The following is a 26,590-nucleotide window of genomic DNA, read 5'->3' on the forward strand; positions in this document are numbered from 1 at the left end:
AAAGTGGTGAAACACTGGAAAGGGGTGTCCAGAGGCTGTGTTGTATCCATGTCTGAGATAATCAAGATCTAACTAAACCAAACCTTGGACAACCTCAATGAACTATGAAAGCAGCCTTGTGTGAGCTGGGCAATTGAGCAGATGACCTTGAGTGGTCTTTTCCAAAATCATCTTTCTATGCTTCCATAATGTACATTCACAACAACACCTTACTTTTGGCACATCCTCAAAAGCTTAATCATTTTGTTTTCCAACATATGTGTTGTGAAATAAGAAATCTTTCAAAGTAAATGATGATTCAAATTAACTTTAATATTACTGCTTTCTAAAACCTCTTCCTGTGCTACCACAGTACCTTCACACCTTCTCCCTCTTTGGTATCTCTGCTCTGTTTCACCTCTCTTTCTCCCCAGAGCATCACTACAGAACTCCAGGAATGTAAATAAGTAAATAAATTACAGAATAAATAATAGTAAAACAACATGCAGCAAGTCAGTAAGCATTACTAAACACCCAGGAAGCAGATGGAATTACAATGCAGTACATGCAGAGCTGGTGTACAAAGGACTGCCATAATTTAAGGATCTTATGCATGCTTAATGCTTATCTCAGAATGAAGACCATAGCTAATTCCTGTAAAAATTTCCTGTAAAAATATGTGTTACTATACATATACACAAATATGTATGTACTATGTGTGCAAATAAAGAATCAAAGGTGAAACCTAGCCCACAAAAAAAGCTGCTATTCAGTACAAATGTACTTGAAGTCAGTGCTGTGGGATTCAGGTAAGCAGTCCACCAAATCCAGTATCGAGAAAAAAGATCCCAAAAACCAGTAGCACAAAGAGCATGTGTTCTGAGATTGTCCCATCAGGGGCTACAAGCCATCTCCTGATGGGAGCAATCAAAAAAAAAATCTCAGAGGCAACCGTTCGTTTTGCATACCATTAGTAAACAACATAATTCTGTAACAGTGCTGATCAACTTCTTAGTGGTACTTAATTCTCTGTTGTATATAGCTCAAAGTACTCAAGAAAGCCAGCAACATAAAACAACGCCCTTAAAAATCTAGTCAAGAGGCACTGTGTGACTAAACTTCAGTTTGGGAAAGCTGAAAGTGTGAAACCACTGCATTTAAAAACAAAGTGTCTGAAGTTCCACAAAACCTGCTATTACACCTGATGTGTGTTAGATTTGTTTATGTGTTACTTTTTATAGCTGGTTTCAAACTGAGGCACTTAATCTTGCTTTAGGTAAGTGAAATGAATTAATTACTATCAAACCCTAGACATATTTATGCATTTTGTCATAACAGTAATTTACATGTCTTCTCAAAGAAGAGAGAACTTGTAGAACTCTGAGCATAAAAATACAGTTGACTGTATTGTCTGAAAGCTTAAAAGCTTGCCTAGTGCCAATTACTCCCTAATTTTATAGTAGCTTGTTAAAACAAAACAGCTTCTTTCTCTGCAGCACATACACTTAAGATTAGGTCCTTTTCTTCCCTGCATCACAGCTACACACATCATCTTGCCTCCAGTGTATTACAGGATCACAGGATGTTAGGGTTTGGAAAGGACCTCTGAAGATCTTTGAGTCCCAACCCCCTGCCAGATCAGGACCATATAATCAGATATTAGAGACATCTAAATCCCAAACAGTTTTAAGTTGAACCACTAGAAGATCAACATGCACACAAACACACACACAAGATCACCAGCACACATCCTGTAACATGCCTTCTGCACAAAAACAGGAGGTAATTTGCAGAGGGCTCTGAAACCACAGATTTTTCACAGAAGAAAATTCATTACCACTTAGGGTATTTTCCACTGCAAAGGTGAAAGGTATAATGGAGAGTCAGGTCAGCTACACTCTTAAGCACTTTATAAAATAAATTCAAACCAGGCTACTTTTCATTACAATCTAACGTGCAATTCCTCACTCTCTTCATCTGAGCAGGGGCAAAATTAAACAGGAAACAGAAAAGGAAAGACGATCTCTACGTCTCATTAGCCACAAAGCAGGCTGCAATACAGTCGTGCTCACTTTCTAATTCAAAATTCTTCAGTGTTTTCATAATCTAAAGTCAAAAGAAAGCTCTTTTGAAGAGAGCTTTAAGCAAATCACTACCATGCTGCACGCTACGTTGCATGGGAAACCTGGAATGCTTGCAGTGAGTTTCATGCAGACCCAGGTGGATGTGTTTAGGTAAGCGCCCTACAAAATTTTGAGTACCTGGAGATCACATGCAGGCCATGATAAAAAGGCAAAGGAACAGTCTCATTTCAATGTATCAGCAGTGTCTTCTTCAGTTATACTCACTTGGTGCTTCATGGCTTTTTTCATGACTGCTAGATACATATTTTATGCCAGGACCAGATTTTTGTGTGTGGAATAATATCCTAGTAAGAACCTCTGAGTTCTACAACAAAAATAGGCATATCTGACAGCAGCCACGTTCCCAGTTATATAACAGAGTATGCAATTAAGAACTGGGCAGCATACTGAGTGCATTCCAATTACAACTAAACCATCAGATTCAAGACTTCCTGATAAAAACTGGAAAGATATTTTCATTAAAACATATTCTCCCCAACACACACTCTAACTGCTCTAACTTCTATTTATACAGTAAAGCACAAGCACTGGTATGCATGAGAATTAAACTAAGAGAGGAGCTCAAACTCAATTTATTACCTACACAATATTTTCTTCCAAGTATAATCCCACTGAGCTCAAAGACAGTCATACATTCACAAGACTTCAGTCAGTCAATTACTGGGAAGACTTCTAAGTATCTGAGTTGCAAGCACACTATGGCAGTTAAACAAAAGAGAATTACTTGCAACCTGAGAATTTCACAAAGCAGCCAATTAAATGCACAAAGTGGTAAGTATTATCTGTAACAGGATAATAAGGTAACAAGATCACTCCTGAATGAAGGATCAAAATCTGGGCTACTGCTTGAACCAGTGGTACAGAGAACTTCCAGCTACTTTGGTATTGTCAGTAACAAAAAAAAAAGCCATGCAACAATGTCAATTTATCAGCACATTACAACTCTTCACACCCTAAAAAAGCCCCTACCATCATCACCTTACATCTGTCCTGGCACTGTGACAAAACAGCATAAAGATCATGGAAAGCAAACTTCACTTGCATTCTTACAGGTGGCTCCTCCAGATTAAAGGTGAAGAGCAGCTGAGTGGTTGCACGTAGGACCTTTCAGTGTCCCTGCAGAACACAACACTTCAGTTCCCACACCTCTGAAGCCAACATTTTTCAGCAGTATGCAGCCACTTCTATTTAGAAACCAAATAATACCTTGTGTTTACTGCTTATATACCACAAACTGAAAATCAGAAGAAATACAGGATAAGTGAACTCCGTGGGAAGGACAAAATTGAGCAACATCCTCTTGGTTTTTGTACGATACGCAGCTACTGAAAATAATTCACAAGCAAAAATCCTGAAGGCTCAACTTAAGTAGTTCTACATTCAAGCAAGCTTAAAATGATTTGCCAATCATACAGTCAAAAGTAAGAAGCTACAGTCAGAGATCTGTCTTGCTTTTTTTTTTTTTGTATCATAACCCATTTTTCCAAAGGTATTAAGGAAAGCCAATCTTTAATGTGAACTCACAGTCATTCAACTAAGATTCAGCAAATTCTAACCCCACACACTTGATTTGTCATCTGTTTGGCTGCTAAACCTGACTCTGAAAGAGTGATGTGTTACCTTATTATTATTTTTTAAAAGATTTCTTTGGGGATTGCACAGCAAAGGAATGAGTATGCAGCCTATCTTACACAGGAAGGAGAGATTTTTATCCTTAGAAACAGGAGGCTCGCCCACATGATCACCTGGGACAAACTTGGCCAGTGCAAGCAGGCTAGAAGGTTATAGGAGCCTGGGAATGTTTAACATCAAGAAAGTAATTACAGCCCAGCAAGATCAGAAGGAATTACACAGGAAATGTGAACAGTAACCCTTTCATGCCAAAAAAAATCATGAAAAAAAATAAAAGAGAGCTCTCAGCTGCCAAGCTATGAGGTTGTACAAACCAATGGCAGAAGGCAGGACTGGAAAAAACACTATATATTACTAGGCTATAAATTCCCACCGATGTGATAAAGCTGTACTTCCAAGAAAAGAACAAAACCTCTGGTCTTTTTTTTTCCTTGCAGCATAATTAAAGCCCAGAAGAAACATGAAAACATTTCAAACACCAGGTTAGAATGGTCACTCGTCTCTTCGGAGTTTTCCTCTTTTCATTTGACGCTGACCAAACGGTCTCCTCCCTAGAAGGTGGTCAAACATCTTGTTCTTATTTAGGCCCGGGAAGCCTCCTTCCAAAATAAATAGCAGATTATCCCAGCAAGAATGCTAACTCTCTCAGTTATCTCTTCCATAAAAATGAATCTCCCCAGTTCTGACATAAGCCCCACAGCTCAACGGAGTGGGCTCAAGCTACCCCGTGTACTTGTTGGTGAAGTAATTTTGGTTCTGTAGGGACAGGAGGGAATTTGAGTAATCTGACTGCAGTTCAACCTAGTTACAAAGCCTTCCAGTGCCACTTTGGGAAAAGGGCAGTACTCACACATGCACGCTCTTCTCACTGCTCACACATGCATGTTCTTCTCAGAGACCTGGCAACCATTTTAATGAAGCAAGAGACATCTTTTCAGCTCCCCCACTAAGGAAAATTATATCCCTTTGCATCTACCAACAGTTAACACAGCAAATTGTTAGCACAAACCCCTGAACAGAGAAGAGATGAGCAATCAAGCACACACCATTGTTTTCATTAATTTCTTGATCAACAAAGTTATGAGTAAGTTCTCATTATAGCAAACAAGAATAAGCTCCCCTAAAATATTCATGTATCTCTAAGCAAAAATGAGAAAGATACTTTCATGATAAAAACAATTCAATAAATTATCACATTTATTTAAACAACAATCTTCTTCCATTGTTTTTAAACTTACACATCAGAGCAGTGTCATCACACTCTGCATTTGCAGTGCATCTCCACACCAGCAATTTAGCTTCACATCTTCCACGCTGTCACTCAGGTGTTCCCCTCTACCTTCCCTTGCTACCAAAGTCTCCCATTTCTCATCTGTTTTGTTAGATTCTTTTGTTTCCTTTTCCTTGCTTTTCTGTCTAAGGCAGGCCTTTGCATCACTCATGATGCATGCACACCAACTCTACATGACTGAAGTCTACTCAGCTGCCTGCTTGGTGGAACGGCCTGAACAAGTCACTGTAACTCACATTCTTCAGGAGACAAAATGAAATATGGAACAATTATATTTTCTATTATTTTACTGAGATGGAGGCTGAAAACAGACAAGCACCATGACCTCATTCTGGAGACAAAGGGAAAGTTCTATTTTCTCCTGTACAAGATTATGGAGCATCATCTCAAGGAAAAGCAGAGGATCTATTATTATCCTTCCCTCCAGATTACTGTGTAAGTAGCACTTTTTCGTTCACAGATTGTATTGGGTTGAAAGAGACCCTCAAAGGCCATCTTGTCCAAGCCCCCTGCAGTCAGCAGGGTCACCTCCAACTAGAGCAGGATGCCCAGGGCCACATCCAGTCTCGAGTATCTCCAGGACAGGGTCCCAAATACATACTGGAACAGGTTGCCCAGGGGGGCCACCACTCACACTGTGAAGAACTTCTTCCTTAAGCCCAACCTAAATCTGCTCTGCTTCAGCCTAAACTTCCGCAGACACAGTTTGAGACTGCACCCTCATGTTCTGGTGCTGATTGCCTGGGAGAAGAGACACCCTCCTGGCTACAACCTGCCTTCAGGTAGTTGTAGACAGCAATAAGGTCTCCCCTGAGCCTCCTCTTCTGCAGGCTAAACAATCCCAGCTCCCTTAGCCTCTCCTTGCAGGGCTGGTGGCCCTCCTCTGGGCCCACTCCAGCAGGTCCATGTCTCTCTTGTGTTGGGGGCCCCAGAATACTCCAGGTAAGGTCTCACCAGAGCAGAGTAGAGGGGGGTGGGAAATCACAGGAAAAAAAAATTCCTCAGGCCTAACAAAGTATTATACATGTTATATATTATCCATACATAAAAGACAATGGAGAACAGGCACAACTTTCAAATCCAGCAACCTGCAATCAAATTTATAAACTATACTGTGGCAATATATATTCTTGAAGTGCAGGTAGATGATGGGTGGGGAAAAAAAAGAGATATGAGGAAGATAAACAATCATTCCAACACCTAACAAATTACACAAGGTGTTTTCAGAAATGGGGATGGGATGGGATGGGATGGGATGGGATGGGATGGGATGGGATGGAATGGAATGGAATGGAATGGAATGGAATGGAATGGAATGGAATGGAATGGAATGGAATGGAATGGAATGGAATGGAATGGAATGGAATGGAATGGAATGGAATGGAATGGAATGGAATGGAATGGAATGGAATGGAATGGAATGGAATGGAATGGAATGGAATGGAATGGAATGGAATGGAATAGAATGGAATGGAATAGAATGGAATGGAATAGAATGGAATGGAATAGAATGGAATGGAATAGAATGGAATGGAATAGAATGGAATGGAATAGAATGGAATGGAATAGAATGGAATGGAATAGAATGGAATGGAATAGAATGGAATGGAATAGAATGGAATGGAATAGAATGGAATGGAATAGAATGGAATGGAATAGAATGGAATGGAATAGAATGGAATGGAATAGAATGGAATGGAATAGAATGGAATGGAATAGAATGGAATGGAATAGAATGGAATGGAATAGAATGGAATGGAATAGAATGGAATGGAATAGAATGGAATGGAATAGAATGGAATGGAATAGAATGGAATGGAGTAGAATGGAATGGAGTAGAATGGAATGGAGTAGAATGGAATGGAGTAGAATGGAATGGAGTAGAATGGAATGGAGTAGAATGGAATGGAGTAGAATGGAATGGAGTAGAATGGAATGGAGTAGAATGGAATGGAGTAGAATGGAATGGAGTAGAATGGAATGGAGTAGAATGGAATGGAGTAGAATGGAATGGAGTAGAATGGAATGGAGTAGAATGGAATGGAGTAGAATGGAATGGAGTAGAATGGAATGGAGTAGAATGGAATGGAGTAGAATGGAATGGAGTAGAATGGAATGGAGTAGAATGGAATGGAGTAGAATGGAATGGAGTAGAATGGAATGGAGTAGAATGGAATGGAGTAGAATGGAATGGAGTAGAATGGAATGGAGTAGAATGGAATGGAGTAGAATGGAATGGAGTAGAATGGAATGGAGTAGAATGGAATGGAGTAGAATGGAATGGAGTAGAATGGAATGGAGTAGAATGGAATGGAGTAGAATGGAATGGAGTAGAATGGAATGGAGTAGAATGGAATGGAGTAGAATGGAATGGAGTAGAATGGAATGGAGTAGAATGGAATGGAGTAGAATGGAATGGAGTAGAATGGAATGGAGTAGAATGGAATGGAGTAGAATGGAATGGAGTAGAATGGAATGGAGTAGAATGGAATGGAGTAGAATGGAATGGAGTAGAATGGAATGGAGTAGAATGGAATGGAGTAGAATGGAATGGAGTAGAATGGAATGGAGTAGAATGGAATGGAGTAGAATGGAATGGAGTAGAATGGAATGGAGTAGAATGGAATGGAGTAGAATGGAATGGAGTAGAATGGAATGGAGTAGAATGGAATGGAGTAGAATGGAATGGAGTAGAATGGAATGGAGTAGAATGGAATGGAGTAGAATGGAATGGAGTAGAATGGAATGGAGTAGAATGGAATGGAGTAGAATGGAATGGAGTAGAATGGAATGGAGTAGAATGGAATGGAGTAGAATGGAATGGAGTAGAATGGAATGGAGTAGAATGGAATGGAGTAGAATGGAATGGAATAGAATGGAATGGAATAGAATGGAATGGAATAGAATGGAATGGAATAGAATGGAATGGAGTAGAATGGAATGGAGTGGAATGGAATGGAGTAGAATGGAATGGAATAGAATGGAATGGAATAGAATGGAATGGAATAGAATGGAATGGAATAGAATGGAAGACACCTTCAAGATCATTGCATCCAACCTATCATCCAACACCACCTAATCAACTAAACCATGCAACCAAGCACCCTATCAAGTCTCCTCCTAAACACCTCAAGGCACAGATAAAATATTTCTAGCCTTAAAAGAAAAAAAGTAAATTAAAAATCCACACAGACTTGAAGCATTCTGTTCATTACAAAAGTGAAAAGAAAGCAAGCAAAGTAAGAAACTTCTCCAGGATCCCACATACATCTGGCACCCACCTGCTTATGCAAAGGCTGGCAACACGTAGCGGTGGCTTTTAAAATGCGTGTTTTCCAAATAGGGACAATCCCCAAATAGCAAAGCTTACTTTTTACGTGTTCCAACCCTAAATGACATTTAAAAGTTGACCATTATTTTAGGTTTATCATCCCTGACAGAGCAACATCTCACTGCAGTTCTTCTGCCTTGACAGAGGAATTCCATTCTTGAAATTCACACAGAGGAAATGCTTGGGTACAAACCAGAAAGCGAGGAAAATGTCCCGCAGGTCACCAAGCTACCATCTTTCAGGCAAGTTCTCTCCATAATGAAGGTATCAATTATAATTTCACAGGCATATTCTATTTTATAAATACACTCTGGTGCCACAATTTGAGCTGTGGGAAAGAATGCCTGCGTCAATGCACCAAGCCTTGCAACACGGCAAGGTTTGAGCTGAATGCCAACTCTAAACGTTGTAGTTTCTATTCTAGCAGGGGAAAAATGGAAGGGAAGATTTCCCCCTCACTCCCCAATTCCCACAAGGCTTCTGAATCTTTTATTCCTGTCACAGCACCTCCCTGACATCTGCTCTAGAGCCAAATACAACAAATTTAAGTCAATCTGTTGCTAAACACAGCAAAAGTAAAAACTGCAGCCTCCATTAACTGGAGTGAAAAGGCCATTTGAGTGGGAACGGGCAAAAGCGGGTTCTGTAGTCTTCTTCCTGCTGAACACTGCTTTTGAGGCTTTTATCACAGAGTTGTCTATTTCAGTTTGATAGAGACTGAAAGCAAACATGGTTTCTAAGACTTTTACTGTGCCAAGAGGACAGGCTGGCAGAGTGACAAGCGTGCTCATTTAATTAATATCCCCCCACTGCTGTTTTATGACTTTGCATGCATTTGCTGGAAGCTGGATGGATGACACAAATAGTCAATGTTAGCTCATCTCACCCTCCCTAAATATTCCATCACTCTGGGTACAGGAGAAATTTGTACACTGACTTGGATTAAATTAATGCAGTAACATCCAGTATGAGCCCAGGCAACAAAAATCAAAGCTGAAGTGTCTTACTGGCAGCAAATCATAAAAATCAACCACCCTACAGAATTTCTTTCCAAGCTGATGAGGGCCCTGATGTTACTCCCCCAATGTAACACCAAAATGTCTCCCTCAATGTTCCCAAGAAAAGTAGAATCAGAGGATATTCCCAAAAGAACTAGATATAGTATTCACTGGGTATTTCACCTAGATTTAACCTAATACAGGGACAGACAGCAAACAAATCAATGAGTCCAATTTGCTTGTAAACAAACTAGGAACAAACTCTAATTTCTTTACAAACTCTAATTTCTTTACTCCTATCATCAATATATTTTTTTCAGTTGAACTTTATTAAAAATCATGATTTTTAAATAAATAAAAATGACCCAAAAATTGAGGGATTATATTCTCTCAGGAAAAAAGGTAACCCAAGGCTGTGTAAACATTCTTGCACTCTAAATATCCATTCAAATTTTCCTAAATGATTTCTAGACTTGGGGAGCAGAGCTCACTGTGTTAGCAACTACAAAACACATCCATTCTCAGTTTGCCATTCTCATTTCACAACTCCAACTCCTTAGATCACTCTTTTAGCCTTTTCCCTGGACCTCCTCTCCTCTGCAGCTTCCTCTATAGAGAAGGCATCCAGCACTACACCATATGGATGGCACTGACTTTTCCCATAGCCTTTTATTTCCCATGCTGTTCTTCACCACACTTTGCTTACTCTGACTGTAAGTACAGACACAGGTATCAGAAGTTAACAGAGCTATCAGAATCAAGATTCAAAACCCATACCCCTCCTACTTTGAATATGTGAATACTTACCATTTCAGGCCAGGTAGTCTTTGCTTTTTGGTACTTGAGCATAGTTTCCTTCTTGTATCTCACCCTCTACAGTCTCCAAGTCTTTGTCATATGCACATCAGGGGATTTTCCTAGAAAAAAAATAAAATCACTGGTTTACAATAAGCAAAGGTAACTGTCCTAACCTGCAGATATGGGGACTTCTCATCTTCAATGAGGTGCCAAGTATGCTCCAGCAGAACAAGTCTGTGACAACATACAGCAGATCTGCCCTTTGTAAAACTAAAGCGTCACTAAACATAATACATTTACATATGGAAGAACATTCTACATCCCACTTATCCTGCAAGGACTACAGAAAACCTGTAACATTCCTGAATTACCTCACTAAAACATTGTGAACATGACAGACTTATAGAATCATAGAATGGTTGAGATTGGAAGGTACCTTAAAGATCATCTAGTTCCAACCTCCTGGCCATAGGCAGTGACACCTTCCACTATACCAGGCTGCCCAAGGTCCCATCCAACCTGACCTTGAACACCTGCAGGGAGTGGGCATCCACAACCTTCCAGGGTAGCCTGTTCCAGTGTCTCACCACCCTCACTGTAAATAATTTCTTCCTAATATTTAGTCTAAGTCTGCCTTTCTCAAGCTTAAAGCCATTGCCCCTCATCCTATCACCCTTGCAAAAAAGTCCCTTCCTGGCTTTCTTGTAGGCCCCTTTCAGGTACTGGAAATACTATATTGACATTTAAGGGATTAACACTCAGCCATAAGTAGGCTAAAGTTTCCTAGAAAAAAGTGAATTTGAAGATCTGAATCACAACTGCTTATGGTTACTTTTCCCTGGAAGCTTAAAAAAATCCCAAGAGAATCCAAAATCTAAGATTTCTTTTTGTCTTAACCCCAAACAGTACTGCATGGTTAGTTTAATATTGCCATGTAGGGAAAAACATGCCAGAGCAATTGACCCAACTCCCTGCTCTTTAACACTCTGCTAAAGAACAAACTATTTGTGAAAATAACAAAAACCAGCTGAAGACATTTGGGTGGTCTCAGTTTCAGTCCTGTAATACAGAACAGTCCCTTCTTCCCAAATCCAACACCAATTTGTTTTCCTTCTTCAGTAAAGCCTCAAAATGTGCTGATGACAAATGGGGTAAAACCCACTGCAGATCTGTATTACTAATTTTGGACATTTTACTATCAGACTGATAAATCCAAAGTGCTTTTCACAGTATCACCAAGGTTGGAAGAGACCTCAAAGATCATCAAGTCCAACCTGTCACCACAGACCTCATGACTAGACCATGGCACCAAGTGCCACATCCAACCCCCTCTTGAACACCTCCAGGGATGGTGAGTCCACCACCTCCCTGGGCAGCACATTCCAATGACGAATTACTCGCTCAGTGAAGAACTTTCTCCTCACCTCGAGCCTAAACCTCCCCTGGCACAGCTTGAGACTGTGTCCTCTTGTTCTGGTGCTGGTTGCTAGAGAGAAGAGACCAACCCCTTCCTGGCTACAACCACCTTTCAGGTAGTTGTAGAGAGCAATGAGGTCACCCCTGAGCCTCCTCTTCTCCAGGTTAAACAATCCCAGCTCCCTCAGCCTCTCCTCATAGGGCTTGTGCTCAAGGCCTCTCATCAGCCTCATTGCCCTTCTCTGGACACGTTCAAGTGTTTCCATGTCCTTCGTAAACTGAGGGGCCCAGAACTGCACACAGTACTCAAGGTGTGGCCTAACCAATGCAGAGTACAGGGGCACAATGACTTCCCTGCTCCTGCTGGCCACACTATTCCTAATGGGGGCCAGGATGCCATTGGCCTTCCTGGCCACCTGGGCACACTGCTGGCTCATGTTTAGGCAGCTGTCATTCATAGAATACCAGGTTGGAAGGGACCTCAAGGATCATGTTCCCACAGAAAGCTCCTCAGAAGAGAAGAAAGAGTCCCTTGCAATTGCCCCTTACAACAGAGGAATAAAGCACAGAAAGACACCACACCTTTAGGGTTTGCTTTCCACTCTTGGGTCAGGTAAAACCATTGAACAGTTCCTACAGACATTTCATACATTCAGCTCCTCATAACACAGGGCTTCATGCATTAGGCTGTATAGAAATCTAGCTTTAACTCTTCTGCCAGACGGACTCAAACAAGCAGCAAGAATTCTCCATAAAATCAGAACATAGCAGCTACCTAACAGCTCAAACCAATTTCACTGATAGGTCCTAATAAGCTTGTCAGGAGTGGTTTCTTTCCCCCACAGCTACTATGCCTATCAAACAAACTTTCCAAGGTGCCTTTCTATCTCTTTTGCACCTGCTGCTCCTGGCAAATACCCAAGTCACAAGAGTACTCCCACCTCTCTGCCTCTTCAGTGACTTGCTGTGACCAAGGCATTTCAGTGGAGCTGGGATAGTCTAGGTCTAAAGCTTGGCTCCACACATCACCCCTAAATCACAAAATGAAACTTCAGAAATTAATATTCTATAGCAGCCTCTGAAAGTAAAAATCCCTCTTTAAAAAAAAATATGTTCATTGCTCAATACTGCATCATTTCACTCCCTGCATCATTACCTAAGTGAAACCATTTGAGTAAATGTGTAAGTTATACTGACACTTGGCTTAACTATACTGCATTGGTCTTCTAAGAAGTGTAAAGCTCGTGACTTGCCATAAAAAATGTATACCTTGCTAGGCACTATATGCTTGAAGAGGAGTCCACAGATTGATGATCATAGTATCAGTTAGGGTTGGAAGGGACCACAAGGATCATCTAGTTCCAACCCCCCTGCCATGGGCAGGGACACCCCACACTAAATCAGCCTGGCCAGAGCCTCATCCAGCCTGGGCTTAAACACCTCCAGGGACGGGGCCTCAACCACCTCCCTGGACAACCCATTCCAGTGCTTCACCACTCTCATGATGCCTAGCTTGTACTGGAAAAAAACCATGACAAAAAAACCCCTTCATGATTCTGCTTAATAAAAAGCTTAACCAGAAATGAAGTGACCAACAATGCCTAACAACTCTGAAAGATGCATCAGGCTACACATTAGATTCTTACATTTCCATTTGTGCAACCATTCAGAGTACCCTGACAGCTGCATACTAAGCCTGTTCTGGCACCAGGACACTGTCAAGCCTCCCTTCAAACAAGGCTTTCAGTACTGCATGCCCTTCAAAAAGATACAAAAAAGGTTCTCCAACAGAAAGAACAATTCAGAGCTTAGCTAAGATAAAGACTGAAGTGACGAACCAAAGATAATCTCTCTTTAATTTATGCACTTTCTCATCCTTGTTGAATGCACACTACAGTTCTATCACAGTTAGGTTTATGGTGTTTTGATTGCATTTTTTGTAATAATTAGGAAGAATGATCAGATGAAGACATATTGCTCTGCAAGCCACGACAACATTTATTACAGCATTTAACTATGCTACAAATACCCATGGAATCAGTCCTTAAAGAAAAAAAAAAAAAACAGTATGGTGGAAAACAGTATCACTTAGGTTGGAAAGGACCTCGAGGATCATTGAGTCCAACCTAGCAACACAGACCCCATGACTAGACCATGGCACCAAGTGCCATGTCCAATCCCCTCTTGAACACCTCCAGGGTCGATGACTCAACCACCTCCCTGGGCAGCACATTCCAATGACGAATTACTCGCTCAGTGAAGAACTTTCTCCTCACCTTGAGTCTAAACCTCCCCTGGTGCAGCTTGAGACTGTGTCCCCTTGTTCTGGTGCTGGTTGCCTGGGAGAAGAGACCAACCCCTTCCCGGCTACAACCACCTCTCAGGTAGTTATAGAGGGCAATGAGGTCACCCCTGAGCCTCCTCTTCTCCAGGCTAAACAATCCCAGCTCCCTCAGCCTCTCCTCATAGGGCTTGTGTTCAAGGCCTCTCACCAGCCTTGTTGCCCTTCTCTGGACACATTCAAGTGTCTCAATATCCTTCGTAAACTGAGGGGCCCAGAACTGGACACAGTACTCAAGGTGCGGCCTAACCAAAGCATAGTACCGGGGCACTATGACCTCCCTGCTCCTGCTGGCCACACTATTCCTAATGCAGGCCAGGATGCCATTGGCCTTCCTGGCCACCTGGGCACACTGCTGGCTCATATTCAGGTGGCTGTCGATCAGCACACCCAGGTCCCTCTCTGCTTGGGAGCTCTCCAGCCACTCCGACCCCAGCCTGTAGCTCTGCATGGGATTGCCATAGCCAAAGTGTAGCACTCGGCACTTGGACTTGACTACTTGACTACTACTTCTTGACTACTACTTCTATTAGGTTTAATCATCTTGAAGACCAACCCGTACCTGCAAATATAGCACTATAATAAGTCAAAGACACACTTAACTACTAAATATCACAAGAAGAATAGGATGGTTTTCACACAGTTGCTGTGTTTGCCTGAAAGGTGACAAGATCAATAGTAATACAGAGGAAAGTAAGAAGTTTTCTCTTACACCGGCACAAGAAAGCATGGAATCAAAAATCAAAGCATTTTCACTTTATTTTCAACTTTTAAAATATAAATCATTAAATATCTATACCACATGTAATCTTTCTAGTCATGATGTTGTGAAGAAGTTTGCATTTCATTCACCTTAGATAACAACAACGTGCAATGCACTCCCTGAGGAAGTGCTCAGCTATTATCCAAGCAGCACTGTTCCCTTATTTGCCAATGTTAGTCTTGCAAAAATATATCTTCTTGGTTTAAATGTTAATTATTTTTAAGTGGAAACTTTCTGGATCTCTGTAAGTGAACTACAACAATAACATGAAGTCCAAGAAAATAAAGACAAACTCTTGTCTGCAGATGAGGATGAACATCAAAACATCTTTTACTGCTGCTAATATCTTTAATGGAAATTCTAAAAACAATTGGTTTCACTGGAGTACACTCCCACTGGAGTACACTCCCACTGGAGTACCCTCCCACTGGAGTACCTCCTCAATGATGTTAAGCAATTTAAAACTAAAACCCAAACAACAGCACTGCAAACACAGAGATAAAAAGTAAGTATGAAGCGAAGTACATAGATGGCAACTGAATCTTCTCCTTCCCTGATCACATTTAATCAGAACACAGAAAACAAGATTCCAAAACACTCTGTAGTAATTTCTCAGCCCCTTTTTCCAAAATAGTAAGCTTGCAAACCTGAGGGAAAGGGGACACAGAGAAATCTCCATCAAAAAATGCAACATTCAAATGTATCAGCTACCTAAGACTGTCTGCATCTACTCATGTAACCTGGGCTAAACATATAGAAGCTTGCCACAGCCAACAGCAAGTCACCTACATCTACCATGGCAAAAAACCTTAGCTTACCATTTCTTTGTGTTCAGGCACAGAACCAAAAATGAAAATATTCAGCAATGATATTAACCACATTCTTTCAACATCACAGTATAGCCAAGGTTGGGAGAGACCTCGAGGATCATCGAGTCCAACATACCCACCTTAAACATCCTGCTGCTGATATGGCCATGAAAATGCTCTGTCCATCTTAGTTCCTAGTTCAATGAAAATTAAATAAAACTTTTCAAAGTCCCCATATGTCAGGAAATGCTCTGTAGCAAAGGACAGAACACTAAATAAAATTGGAGGCATGCATTTTAGAAAGTGGTAAATAAAAAGAGAAGTCTGCAGAAACATGTTTATCCTCGGTACAAAGGTGTCTCCTCTGAGGCTTACCATACATTAACAGCACTTCAGATCAGAAATAGCAATCACATCTGAATAAATATTGTTAAAATGATTGATAAAGGTCACACATTCCTGGTTTTACCATGTGCTTCTAAAACTCTTCAAGCTGCTATAATTGTAACTGCAGTAATATTGACAGCCAACTTCAGAACAAAGGTGAACTTCCACCATTTCACTCTGATCTGACACCTACCAATTAGGTGAAAACAAATACATGAAAGCATCACCCGTTTCACAAAGACATTCAAAACACAATCGCTGCCATAAGCAACACATTACCTCTGCAAACAGCGAGCCACAAAACGTTCCATGCCACAGATGAAGCCCACTCCTTGCGTCTAGGACAGCACAGCCATTGAACCTGTACATCAAAAAAACCATGTATGGCAATCACTACATGTACCTAAACTTCCATGTCAGAAATACCTCATCATATGCTGTCACTGTCATTGCTAGATCTGATAGTCTCACAAATGAGATGTAAAAGATACCTAGGAAAGTAGTACTTCCTTTATGAATGCTTGGAAAAACATTTTAATGACAAAATTTTACTTAGCCCACAATCTACTATTTCAATAGCCTGCCCAAAAGTTAAAGAACATTTGAACCATACCATAGAGTTTTTCTTTGATCCTACTTACAGTTACCCAACATTTATTAATCTCTAAAGCCAGTGTAACAGATCACCACAAAATTTAAACACAAACTGCAATAAGCTCATTTCCTTCTTTCTCCTCATTTTTGACCAAAAAACCCCTACACCTATTCTTCCAGCTGCAGACTTTTGAAAATTTTTTAACTTGAATCAGTACTAAAAATAACTACCTACAATAAAAGAAAGAAAAGCAGCAATTCAGTATTTCAGTTGCAGGATGGCTCTGTGAAAAGAAATTAATGCTGGCACACAGAAACTGCTGCGATCCAAGGGAGCTGTGTATTTACCTTATTCTCTTCTTTCCTTTTTATTATGGAATAATAATATGAAAGACCATCTTAATGGTATATTGCAAGTTCCAATCAATCAATCACTACAAGTAAATTCAAGACAATGATTTCTAAACCAAGCTAGCTAAACTCTGCAGCATTTAAAGACCAGGCTGTTGACCGAGGCTTCGACATGTGCACTAAAAAAGTACGTGTTGTGCAGTTAAGTGCTGTACAGTTAACATGGAGAAAAAGGGAGTCAGCACAAGGCAGTATGAAGAGCAAAAGACAGCCAATAAAAGGTAAGAGGCACCACAGCTATTTTAAGCCAGGCACAGACCTAGGTAATTTAATAAAGCATGACTTCTGGGCAAAAGAAACTTAAAGCCCATCTCTGACGTTGTAATCTGCCGTGCTGCAGACATTACTGAAGTCTTCTCCAAACTCTTGCACTGCTTTCAAACACTTCACCCCTAATTCTGCCAATGCCAGCCACATCAGATCCCTGAGAACTTGAAGTATGTTCTTTATTACCAACTCAAAGTTCTAATGGATTCAGAAGCCTGCAGGCCTCCGTGCCACTTCAGCACAAACATCAAACCTGTGTACTGCATTTATTTCTGCAGATAGAACAAATTAAAACCTTCAGCTCTCAGGTTCCTTCCAAAACCTAAGGAGCCTGAGAGGACTGTGCCTACTATTTGTACTTTTATGGAAGCAGAATCAAGGTTTATGAAACAACGCTCCGGTCTCAAGAGTCAAAGGGCTCCACACACAGCTCTGACTCATGCTGGCAGGGGCATTTCACATCAGCCAAGTGCTTCAGCGTCTCCACAAAACCTGACGGCTGCCACCCCCCCCAACACGCAACGTCTTATGGCCACGTGTACTGGAAAAGTGCACTGTGTAACTAACTTTCATGACCTGCAGCAACACGCAGCCCTTCTGCATATCTTTATTATTAGCACAACATTCGATAGCCCCCGTCACACCCGCTCGCCTCTTCTGCGTTTGCAGGGGGCTGTCACCAGGCGAAGCGGGGGTCCCGGGTGGCTGTGTCAGCACTGTGCACACACAGGTCCGGGCCGCAGCCCCAGCGGTCCCCCCCAGGCCCGGCGCTGCAGACGCCCAGCAGGCCGCGCCCCGCCGCTCCCGGGCTCCGGCGGTGGGAAGGGATCGGGCCCTGCATGCAACTCGGCGGCCAGCGGGCGCGCTGCCAGCCAGCCCCGCTGCAGGGGCCGAGTCCTCCCTCCGCCGACCATAAGCACGGCTGAACCGCGGGGCTCAAGAGCCGTCTTGTGACTGGGCGAATCAAGGGCCTCAGAGCCCTAGACGCACGGCCTGGTAAGGGTTCCCTCGGGCTCGCCGGGGTCGGAGCCCACTTCCTCCCGGCGCTGCCGCCAGGAGCCGCCGCCCTACTGTCCCCTCTTTCGCGGCCGCTAGCGGGGCAGCCTCCCCAACCCCGCTCCGCCGCCCGGAGGCAGGGAAGGAGCGAGACCAGCCGCGCCCGCCCGGGGCCGCAGCCCCCACGCCGCGGGGGGAAGGGAACTTACAAACGCGCCCCTCTGCGTGCTCGCGTCACGCCTCTGCCACGTCACGGCGCCGGCGCCGCGTAGCGTCACGCCCGCGGTGGTCGTGTGCGTGGGGCAGCCTGGTCCGCACCGCCCGCGGCGCAGGCGCAGAGGTGCCGGCCGGGGCTGCCGGCGGCGAGGCCGTGGTCGGGGCTGCGGTCGATGCTGCGGGATTGCCGGGGGGTGGTGCGAGAAGAGCTGCTGCTGGCCTTGGGCCTCTGACCCTCTGTCCCTGGTACGCAGGGTTAGGTTGTTGACTCCCCACAAGCCGCTATGCTTCAATGAGACCTCCCCTGCCCAGCCAGCCGTCGATGTGGGGGCGGATGGACTCTCAGCCGGCCTTGACACAGACCGCAGCCATTCTGCGGGGTCAGGGAGGCAGCTTAGCGAAAGGAGGCTCTGGAAAATGCAGGACTTGTTCTGGGCAGTTGCTGAGAGGGACCTGCAAGCATCGAAGGCAGGCACAGCCGGATGAACATGAGCCAGCAGTGTGCTCAGTCAGCTGCACCCTGGCCTGGATCAGGAGTAGTGTGGCCAGCACGAGTAGGGAAGTGATTATCCCCACGTTCTTGGCACTTGTGAAGCTGCATCTAGAATATTGAGTTGAGTTTTGGGCCTCTCACTGCAAGAAGGACAGTGATGTGCTGGAGTAGGTCCAGAGGTCAACAATGCCGGTGAAGGGTCTGGAGAAAAGTCATAGGAAGAGCAGCTAAGGGAATGGAGGTTGTTTACCCTGGGGATAAGGAGACTGGAGGGAGACCTTCTTGCTCTTTACTATTACCTGAAAGGAGATTGTAGCAAGGTGGGAGTCCATCCCTTCCCCCTAGGGAAGTGATGGAGCCACCATGTATGAATACAGGCACTTCCTCTTGGCAAAAGAAATGTGATAAAAAGGCAAGATGGGCCAAAGTCATTTCAGAACCAAAGTAGAATACAGTCAGAGATTCATTCATGTTGAAAAGACCTTTACGATCGAGTCCAACAGTGACTGGGCTACCATGACCACTAAGCTATATCCTGAAGCACCACATCTACTTGCTTCTTGAACACCTCCAGGAATGGCGACTCCATCACTTCCCTGGACAGCCTGTTCCAACACTTCACCACTCTCTCAGTAAAGAAGTTTTTCCTAATGTCCAATCTAAGCCTCGCCTGGCACAACTTACACCCATTTCCTCTTGTCCTATTGCTGGTTGCCTGGGAGAAGAGGCCAAGATCAGCCTCACTTCTTCTGTAGTCTGGCCCTCCAGTTCCAGTGTTCCTGTGCTCAATACCTCATTTAAAAGTCATTTCAAATTTCAGCAGGAACTGAAGTTTGAAAATAAACATACTTATCATTCACCCTTTTGTGCCCACTAAAGCTGAAGTGTTTTGCAGTTGCAGAACCAGTAAAACACAATTAATTCAAAGGTGAATCCTTCAAGTGGCCTTGAATAATTATAATTCCTTAACTGTTGCTTAGGCAAAACCATTGCTATATTCAGTATGTGTACTGTGTTTTGGAGCCACAGATGAGGCACAGTTAGCATGCAGTGGTTCTTGATACATTACATGCCACTTGGAGAGACACAAAATATTAATTCTGATGTGCAAATGTGTTTGTGCCTCACCAGCTATTAGTTTTCATTTAAAGTAAAATGCTGCACTGGGTTTATCAGTTGCTGGTAGAAAAGAAAAGAAATTTGATGATAATATAATCTTGTTTTCAGTATTCTCAGGAAAGATCAGTTATTTGTAACAGAGTATATGACTTTTCCTCAAACATCATTCACAGTAAACAATAAAAGCTTTGTAGCTGCGGTCATTAATGTCAGGCTGGAATATCAGGTTTTAAAACACTGTGGGGGGGAAAAGCGATTCACTGTAACTTGTTGGAGATGGTATTTTGTGTGGAGTAGCACCTCAGCATCCTGAAGTACTGTTTGTTGAATATTTTGTGGGACAGTGTGTCAGTGATCTGAATTCTGTTTTACAGGCTTTGGGGAATGATTGTTTTCTTAAAACCAAAGTGATTGTGTGAGCTTGTACCTGGGACTGAAAGCAAACTCAACTTAGTAACAAGAGAGCAATCAATACAAAAGAATAAAATAAAGGCTGTGGTACCTGACAAAGATACTACTTTCTCTTTTTACAACCTTCAGTAGCCAAAGAGATCTTGTTTTCAAGATTGCATTGGTAAGGATTACAGAATCACAGAATGTTAGAGGTTGGAAGGGACCTCCAGAGATACTGAGTCCCATCCCCCTGTCAAAAGCAGGATCACTCAGGGTAGTTCGCACAGGAATGCTTCCAGATAGGTATTGAAAGTCTCTAGAGAAGGAAACTCCACAACCTCTCTGGGCAGCCTGTTCCAGCACTCTCTCACTCTCACTGTCAAGAAGTTTCTCCTCATGTTGAGGTGAAACCTTCTGTGTTCAAGTTTGTATCCATTGTTCCTTGTCTTATTACTGTGCACTACCCAAAAGGGATTGGCCCCCTCTGCTTGACACCTGCCCCTCAGGTATTTATAGATTAAATATGTGGAGATCATTCTTGAGCATCTGTAAATTCTGAGAGTGGTATTGGACTATCACATGGAATAAACTGAAGAGTTTGCCTTCATGATTAACAATTTCACAATGTGTTAATGTGCACTACTTCAGTATTAGTAGTTGAGAGGCACAAACTGGCTAAAAATATTTGATAGTATTAAAGCCCACAGTATTTTTTTCATGTTTAGCAACGTAGTATATTTTCAGAGTTAAATCAATAGAGATGTTTGCACAGTAATGCTTTAGCCATGTATCAGCACAAGTGGAAATGCCAATACATGGTAATAAAGTAGTGAACCACTGTCCTCTGTGGTGCTTCGAGCTGAAGCCTTTGTGAGAAGAGCATCTTGGACACACAGCTGTAATACTTCCCTCCTTCACATAATCCCTGAGGTTTTAGAGCATTGCTTGTTAGTCAGCTGCTCTCTTGCACTTTGGTGTGTGTGGAAGAGTTTTATATCACATTTAGAGAAAATCCACCCCCACATGATAAGGTGTCACTGTGTGGTAAAGTTTGGTTTTGGCCAGGCAGAAGAATGGTTTTGGTAAGTTCTGGTTTATAATTACGTTTGGAGTACTACAGCAGCTCTTGAGAATGCAATGGTGTTTGAAAGATGATCAAAGTATTTAAATTCACTGCACCAGAGCACCGACTCAAAGAGTTTGAGGAACTTGGACAATACCAAACACAAGCTGTGAAAAACCTCTAAGTACCAGACTTCCTTTGCTTCCCACAGATTAGGCCTCCTGCTGGCTATTCGTACCTGTTAAATATAGAAGACAGCTAGGCTTTAATGTCTGCACCTCAGTTCCCCAAGCTTTGAAACAGCAGTGATAATTCTGACTTAAATATTGTGAGGATACATTAATAAATATGAGGAAAACTCTTTGAAGTTAAAAACTATAATGAGGTTTAAGTATATTCCTTTTTGTCATCATTAACCTGTCAAACCTTTAACTGCTGAAACACTGCTCTTGGAAAAGAAGAGCAAAAATGCCAGTTAAGATAATAAAGAAGCCAAGATGCAGATCAACTAAGCAGGACAGGAAAGTAAAATAAATATGAGGGGAGGAAAAAATTAAGGAACAGAGCAGATCTAAAAAAAAAAAAAGATAGAGCTCAGAAAAATATTAAAATACATTCTGAAACAAATGCTGCCAGCAATTGAAAGGACAGTCAGTGTGTTACTAGGAAACACCTTAGCATAACATTCAGAGCAAATGGGTGTTAAGACAATGTGTTAGAGAAGTCTGGGCAGCAATTTATCTACTGAAGCCTCAGATGGATCAGTGGTGCCTTGTGAGTTCTTGTTTCTTCTCTGACTGTAAGTGAAGCTTACAGCAAGTAGCTCAAATAGATGAATCCCAGCTCTTTGGGATTCAGGCACCTCCAGTGTCAGGGGATGGCCGAATGGAGGTTTTCAGGTAACATTTTTGATCTTAGTCTTGAAACTGACTGCACAAGAAGACCGAGACTGGGCAGAGGGCCATAAGTGAAGTAGGTGATAGGCTTTGATCTGCCAAACTGAGAGAAGATGGACTTGCAGTCTTGCACACAAGAATGCATCCCAATCCAAATCCTGGAGTGGATCTGAGATGCTTAACTTTTATATTTCACCTAACAATAACAAATATTTGCAGACTAAAAGTCTAAAATGTACAACTTCATTTGCACAGAAGATGAGAATCCATTGCTGCTAGTGGTCAGCCAGAACAGTAGAGGTCTGTATGGCAGATCACCACCTGAACCCTAAGGAGAAAGCAAATACAGAGTAACCACTCACTTGTGAACCTTTTGTTTTGTTTAAAGGTAGACACACGTAACTAAGGACTGCGTCACCATAGCATAAGTGCACAAAAGACAAAATAGTGCTGGTTGGCGTTTCCTGACTTCTCAGGATGTGATTTCTCAACCTCCTAATACTCTTTCATCCTAGCTTTTGTGTTGTGGTATGTGGAAGGCCAGAATTTATATCCATTATTATTGCTTCATGGAAGAGGGTAGAAACATATTTTAAGTATTTATTACCCTTCTTTTGAGGTGACACTTTCAAAAGCTTCTAAGAAATCATAAAGTAAGAAAAATCTCTCTTTTGAACTGATCTTGTACCAGCTTAGGATGACTGATTTTTCAAAGACAGCAATAGATTTCAGCAACGTGAGACGCTTGACTGCTGATGCCAAATAAAAATTATTCCCTGAAAAACCCACAATCTGTTTGGTCTAAAGTTTTTATTTTATGCCCAACAAGTTGATCTCTGTCCTTTGAGGTAATAAAATACTCTGACAAGCTGAGAACACATAGTTCTTGTCTCTTTTGTGTGTGTGTGTGTGTTTTTCTTAATGAGAAGCCAAGGAAACCCACACAACCGAGAGGAAACCTGCAGGCTTGCAGGCAGGAAGAAGCAAACTCACTGCTCTCAGCATCACAAAGATTTGTTTTTTACTACTGCTGTAGATTAAGAAATCTGTACAAGGAACCATGGCAATGGGAAGCACAATAATAATAATTAAGGAAAGGCAGTATGTTTTGGAAATGGAAAGATGAGAGAGATGGGTACATAAATAAAGGTATTTTCCAAGTGGGAGGAGAGAAAGTAATGAAGTAATGCTTAAAAATATGGGGGGAAACAGCCCTTTGCAAACAAAGAGGAAGAGGAAACAAAATAAGCACAAGAGTGCATGGGAAGGACAGAGATGAATGATACAGAAGTAGTGGGGAGTCTGCTTAGTGTTCATTGGGAAAGAAATTTCCAAAAAGGTTGGGCAACGTAGAAGTAACAAAAGGTTTATAAAAATAGCTGTTCCTAAAAAGCAGTTAAGGAAGCATTCAAAAAATGTGCAGAGTTGTGAGTCCGTCAGCCAGCCCAGCTGCTCCGCATCCTAGGGGAGAAAAGGAATCTGCTACGAAACTTCCTGTAGCACTGTCAATGGAGCCTGGAAACAGGGACAAAACCTGGATGACTGAAACAAATCAACTATGACCTTTTTTCTACAGAAAGCATAGAATGCCCCTTTTAACTGCAATCCAGGAGACAATACTTTATCACTATATATCTTACTGTAGAAATGCTGTCTAGCCAGAGAGGATGCTGTGCTTCTGAGACTGAAGGATGACATTGGTTTTGCTTAGAGTTTTGCCACAGCTCATGAAGTCATTAGACTAACTATGAAGAGATTCTTCATAAAAATAAATCTTTGAATGAAATTTGCAGCTCACAGAGAGATCTTTCAAGGGGGTGACTGGAGCAGGGACCCTGCATACACAGCGCTCCTTTTAACACCAGGTGATCATAGAATCATAGAATGGTTTGGGCTGGAAGGGATCTCCAAAGGTCATCTAGTCCAAGCCCCCTGCAGTCAGCAGGGACATCCTCCACCAGATCAGGTTGCTCAGAGCTTTGTCCAACCTCAACTTGAATATCTCCAGGGATGGGTCCTCAAATACCTCCCTTTGCAACTTGTTCAGTGTTCCACCACCTTCATGGTAAAGAACTTGTTCCCAACATCCAGTGTAAATCTCCTCTAACTTCAAACTGTTGCCCCTCATCCTATCAGTACAGACCATGATGTATGGCAAGGACACAGTACCAGCTTTCTGGGTGGTTTATTACATGTTCTCATTAAAATCTTCATTTGTGTGTCTTTTTGAAAGATGTCTGTTCTGTAACACAAGGAACTAACTCTGTGTTTCAGTGTAATAAAGCAGAGGACTTGCTTTTTGGGTCTTCACTTCTTGCAGATGGTTGTCCCAGGGTATGGTTTGTGCAGGCTGTGATGGCAGTGCAAAGGTGGCATACGTGCAGCAACATCTGGCAGAGCTGTGGAGTTGAGGGTGAGAGAACTACTCTGGAATCCCAAGAGAGACCATTCATTCTAGTGAAGATTGCAGCCTGCAGTGTTGCTTCTGGACTTGTTTTACATCATCCTATAGGTCTCTGCAAAATATATGGGAGTGGAATGTGTGGGAGACTGCACTATGAAGAACTTTCTTCGTAAGGCAGCTCTTAGTATTTTATTTCTTTCATCGTAATGAAAGAATTCAAATACTTTCTCCATATGGCACCCAGTGAAAAACAAAACTATATTCTCCTTTTCTGGTTAAGCACTGAGGTGAGGAAGCTTTAAAGTTCTTGCAAGGTTTCTCAGAGGACCCCACCCCAACCTGTTCTGCCCAGACTTAAATAAGATGGAGGCTCCTCATAGAGGCAAACCAGATTGGAAATGGATCCTGGTATGGAAAAAAGCTAGTGTCACCAAGCTCTTGGCAGTCTTCCCTGGAAAGTTTGAGGGCTTTTTCTTGTCTACTCTATATAATATGTATTTAAAGTTGTGTTTGTTGTCATTTTCTTTTACCATTACTGGCAATCTGTAATTTCTACATCCCTCGTCTTCAGTGTACTTCACTACACAAGCGAGTTATAAATACATCTAAAGCTATTTGGTTGACTTCTGTGTTTATACAGTTCCCACTACAGTAAGGTCACTGAACTAGAGATCTGACTCTCTGACTGGTTCTCAAACCCCTGTAGAACCACGCTGTCATTCTTGGCAGGTGAAGTGTGACCTCTTGTCCCACAGTGGCCAGGCACATTACCAGGAGGTTTTATCATAGTCACTTATTCCACATTTAATTAGCAATTCATTTATTTTTTTCACAGCAGTGCATCCACATGGCAGGGTTGGGTTTTTTTTGTTTTTGTTTGTTTCCATGAGGAACCCTGTGGCCTGCAGATAGAAGTGAGAAATCAACATGCTTGCATTTCTGGGAAAATGCTGCGTGGAATAAAAACCTGAAAATTATATTTGGATTTTATATACTCCTGCCCCCAGCTGAATTAAAAAGTCATGGGAAACAACTTCAGTCACTATCAAGTATCTCATGCTGAAACCTCATCACATTGACACATCACCAGCTAAGTTTAGAGTAAACTTCTGTATGCAATCAAGTGACCCATGGCCTTGGCAAAGATCTACCTTGGAGTCTCATGGGGAAATAATTTCTGGCTCTTAAATAAAGACAAGGCCAAAGGAATTGAGGCCTGCAAGTCCTACAGTTAAAAACCCAGCAATCCCATTTGATTTGAATAGTCAGCTTCTTGTTGCTAGCAGGTGTGTCTGTAAGGCTTAGTGAGGCACAGATCTTCTGCTATTGTGCCCTTAATGTGGAAAAATCAATCACCGTTTTCGAACGGCAGACTTCAGATGAAACGTGCAGTGCCACAGTGGTTGTGAAAAGCCTCTCTTTTTCCAAGACCTGGATAAGAAGTTAAACAGAATTTTAACCTTCTTTTTTTGTTTTTTTTTGTGAGTACATTTGAAGTGACTGAAGACCTGATTTTCATTAAGGCTTCCACATTCAGCTTAAAGAACCTTTAATGGGCATAAGCTGTAATTATACCCAGGTCCCCTGTCTCTCCTAGCTTAAGGTATGTAACAACTCTGAATCTTTAATGTCTAGAGATGCAGCTCCAGGGGAGAACCTCTGACATCCAGAGATTCAGCCCTAGGGAGTAGTGACAGCCTGGCAACAGCCCAAAAATATGATTAAACCAAAGGCTGTCCTCTGAAACCCTAAGAAAATCAGTATGTTTGAGAGCATTCCAAATGTATTATTATCCTTTGTACTTGCTCTTTTGAGGATTAATATCATGAAATCAGCTGGTATCATTTAT

At 42.1% G+C, this 26,590-nt stretch overlaps 1 protein-coding gene across 6 annotated transcripts in view; it reads right to left on the minus strand.

Moving 5' to 3' along the window:
* ZNF438 (zinc finger protein 438) overlaps positions 1 to 18,467 on the minus strand; it is a 55,251-nt gene extending 36,784 nt beyond the window's left edge. For 2 of the 6 annotated variants that reach the window (XM_068146209.1, XM_068146202.1), the window contains exons 1-3: positions 18,367 to 18,467; positions 16,169 to 16,250; positions 10,183 to 10,292 (exon numbers count right to left, since the gene is read on the minus strand). The gene's annotated coding sequence lies outside the window, so the exon portion shown is untranslated. Of the gene's footprint in view, positions 1 to 8,327; positions 8,445 to 10,182; positions 10,293 to 15,642; positions 15,697 to 16,168; positions 16,251 to 18,151; positions 18,173 to 18,366 lie in introns of those variants that run through there. The other 4 variants (XM_068146204.1, XM_068146203.1, XM_068146206.1 and 1 more) reach the window with 4 other exon arrangements.
* Positions 18,468 to 26,590: the final 8,123 nt, after the last annotated feature.

This window comes from Melanerpes formicivorus, unplaced genomic scaffold, assembly GCF_026170545.1.
Source record: "Melanerpes formicivorus ecotype bairdi unplaced genomic scaffold, bMelFor1.0.p_v2 SCAF_13, whole genome shotgun sequence".
Lineage (NCBI taxonomy): Eukaryota > Metazoa > Chordata > Aves > Piciformes > Picidae > Melanerpes > Melanerpes formicivorus.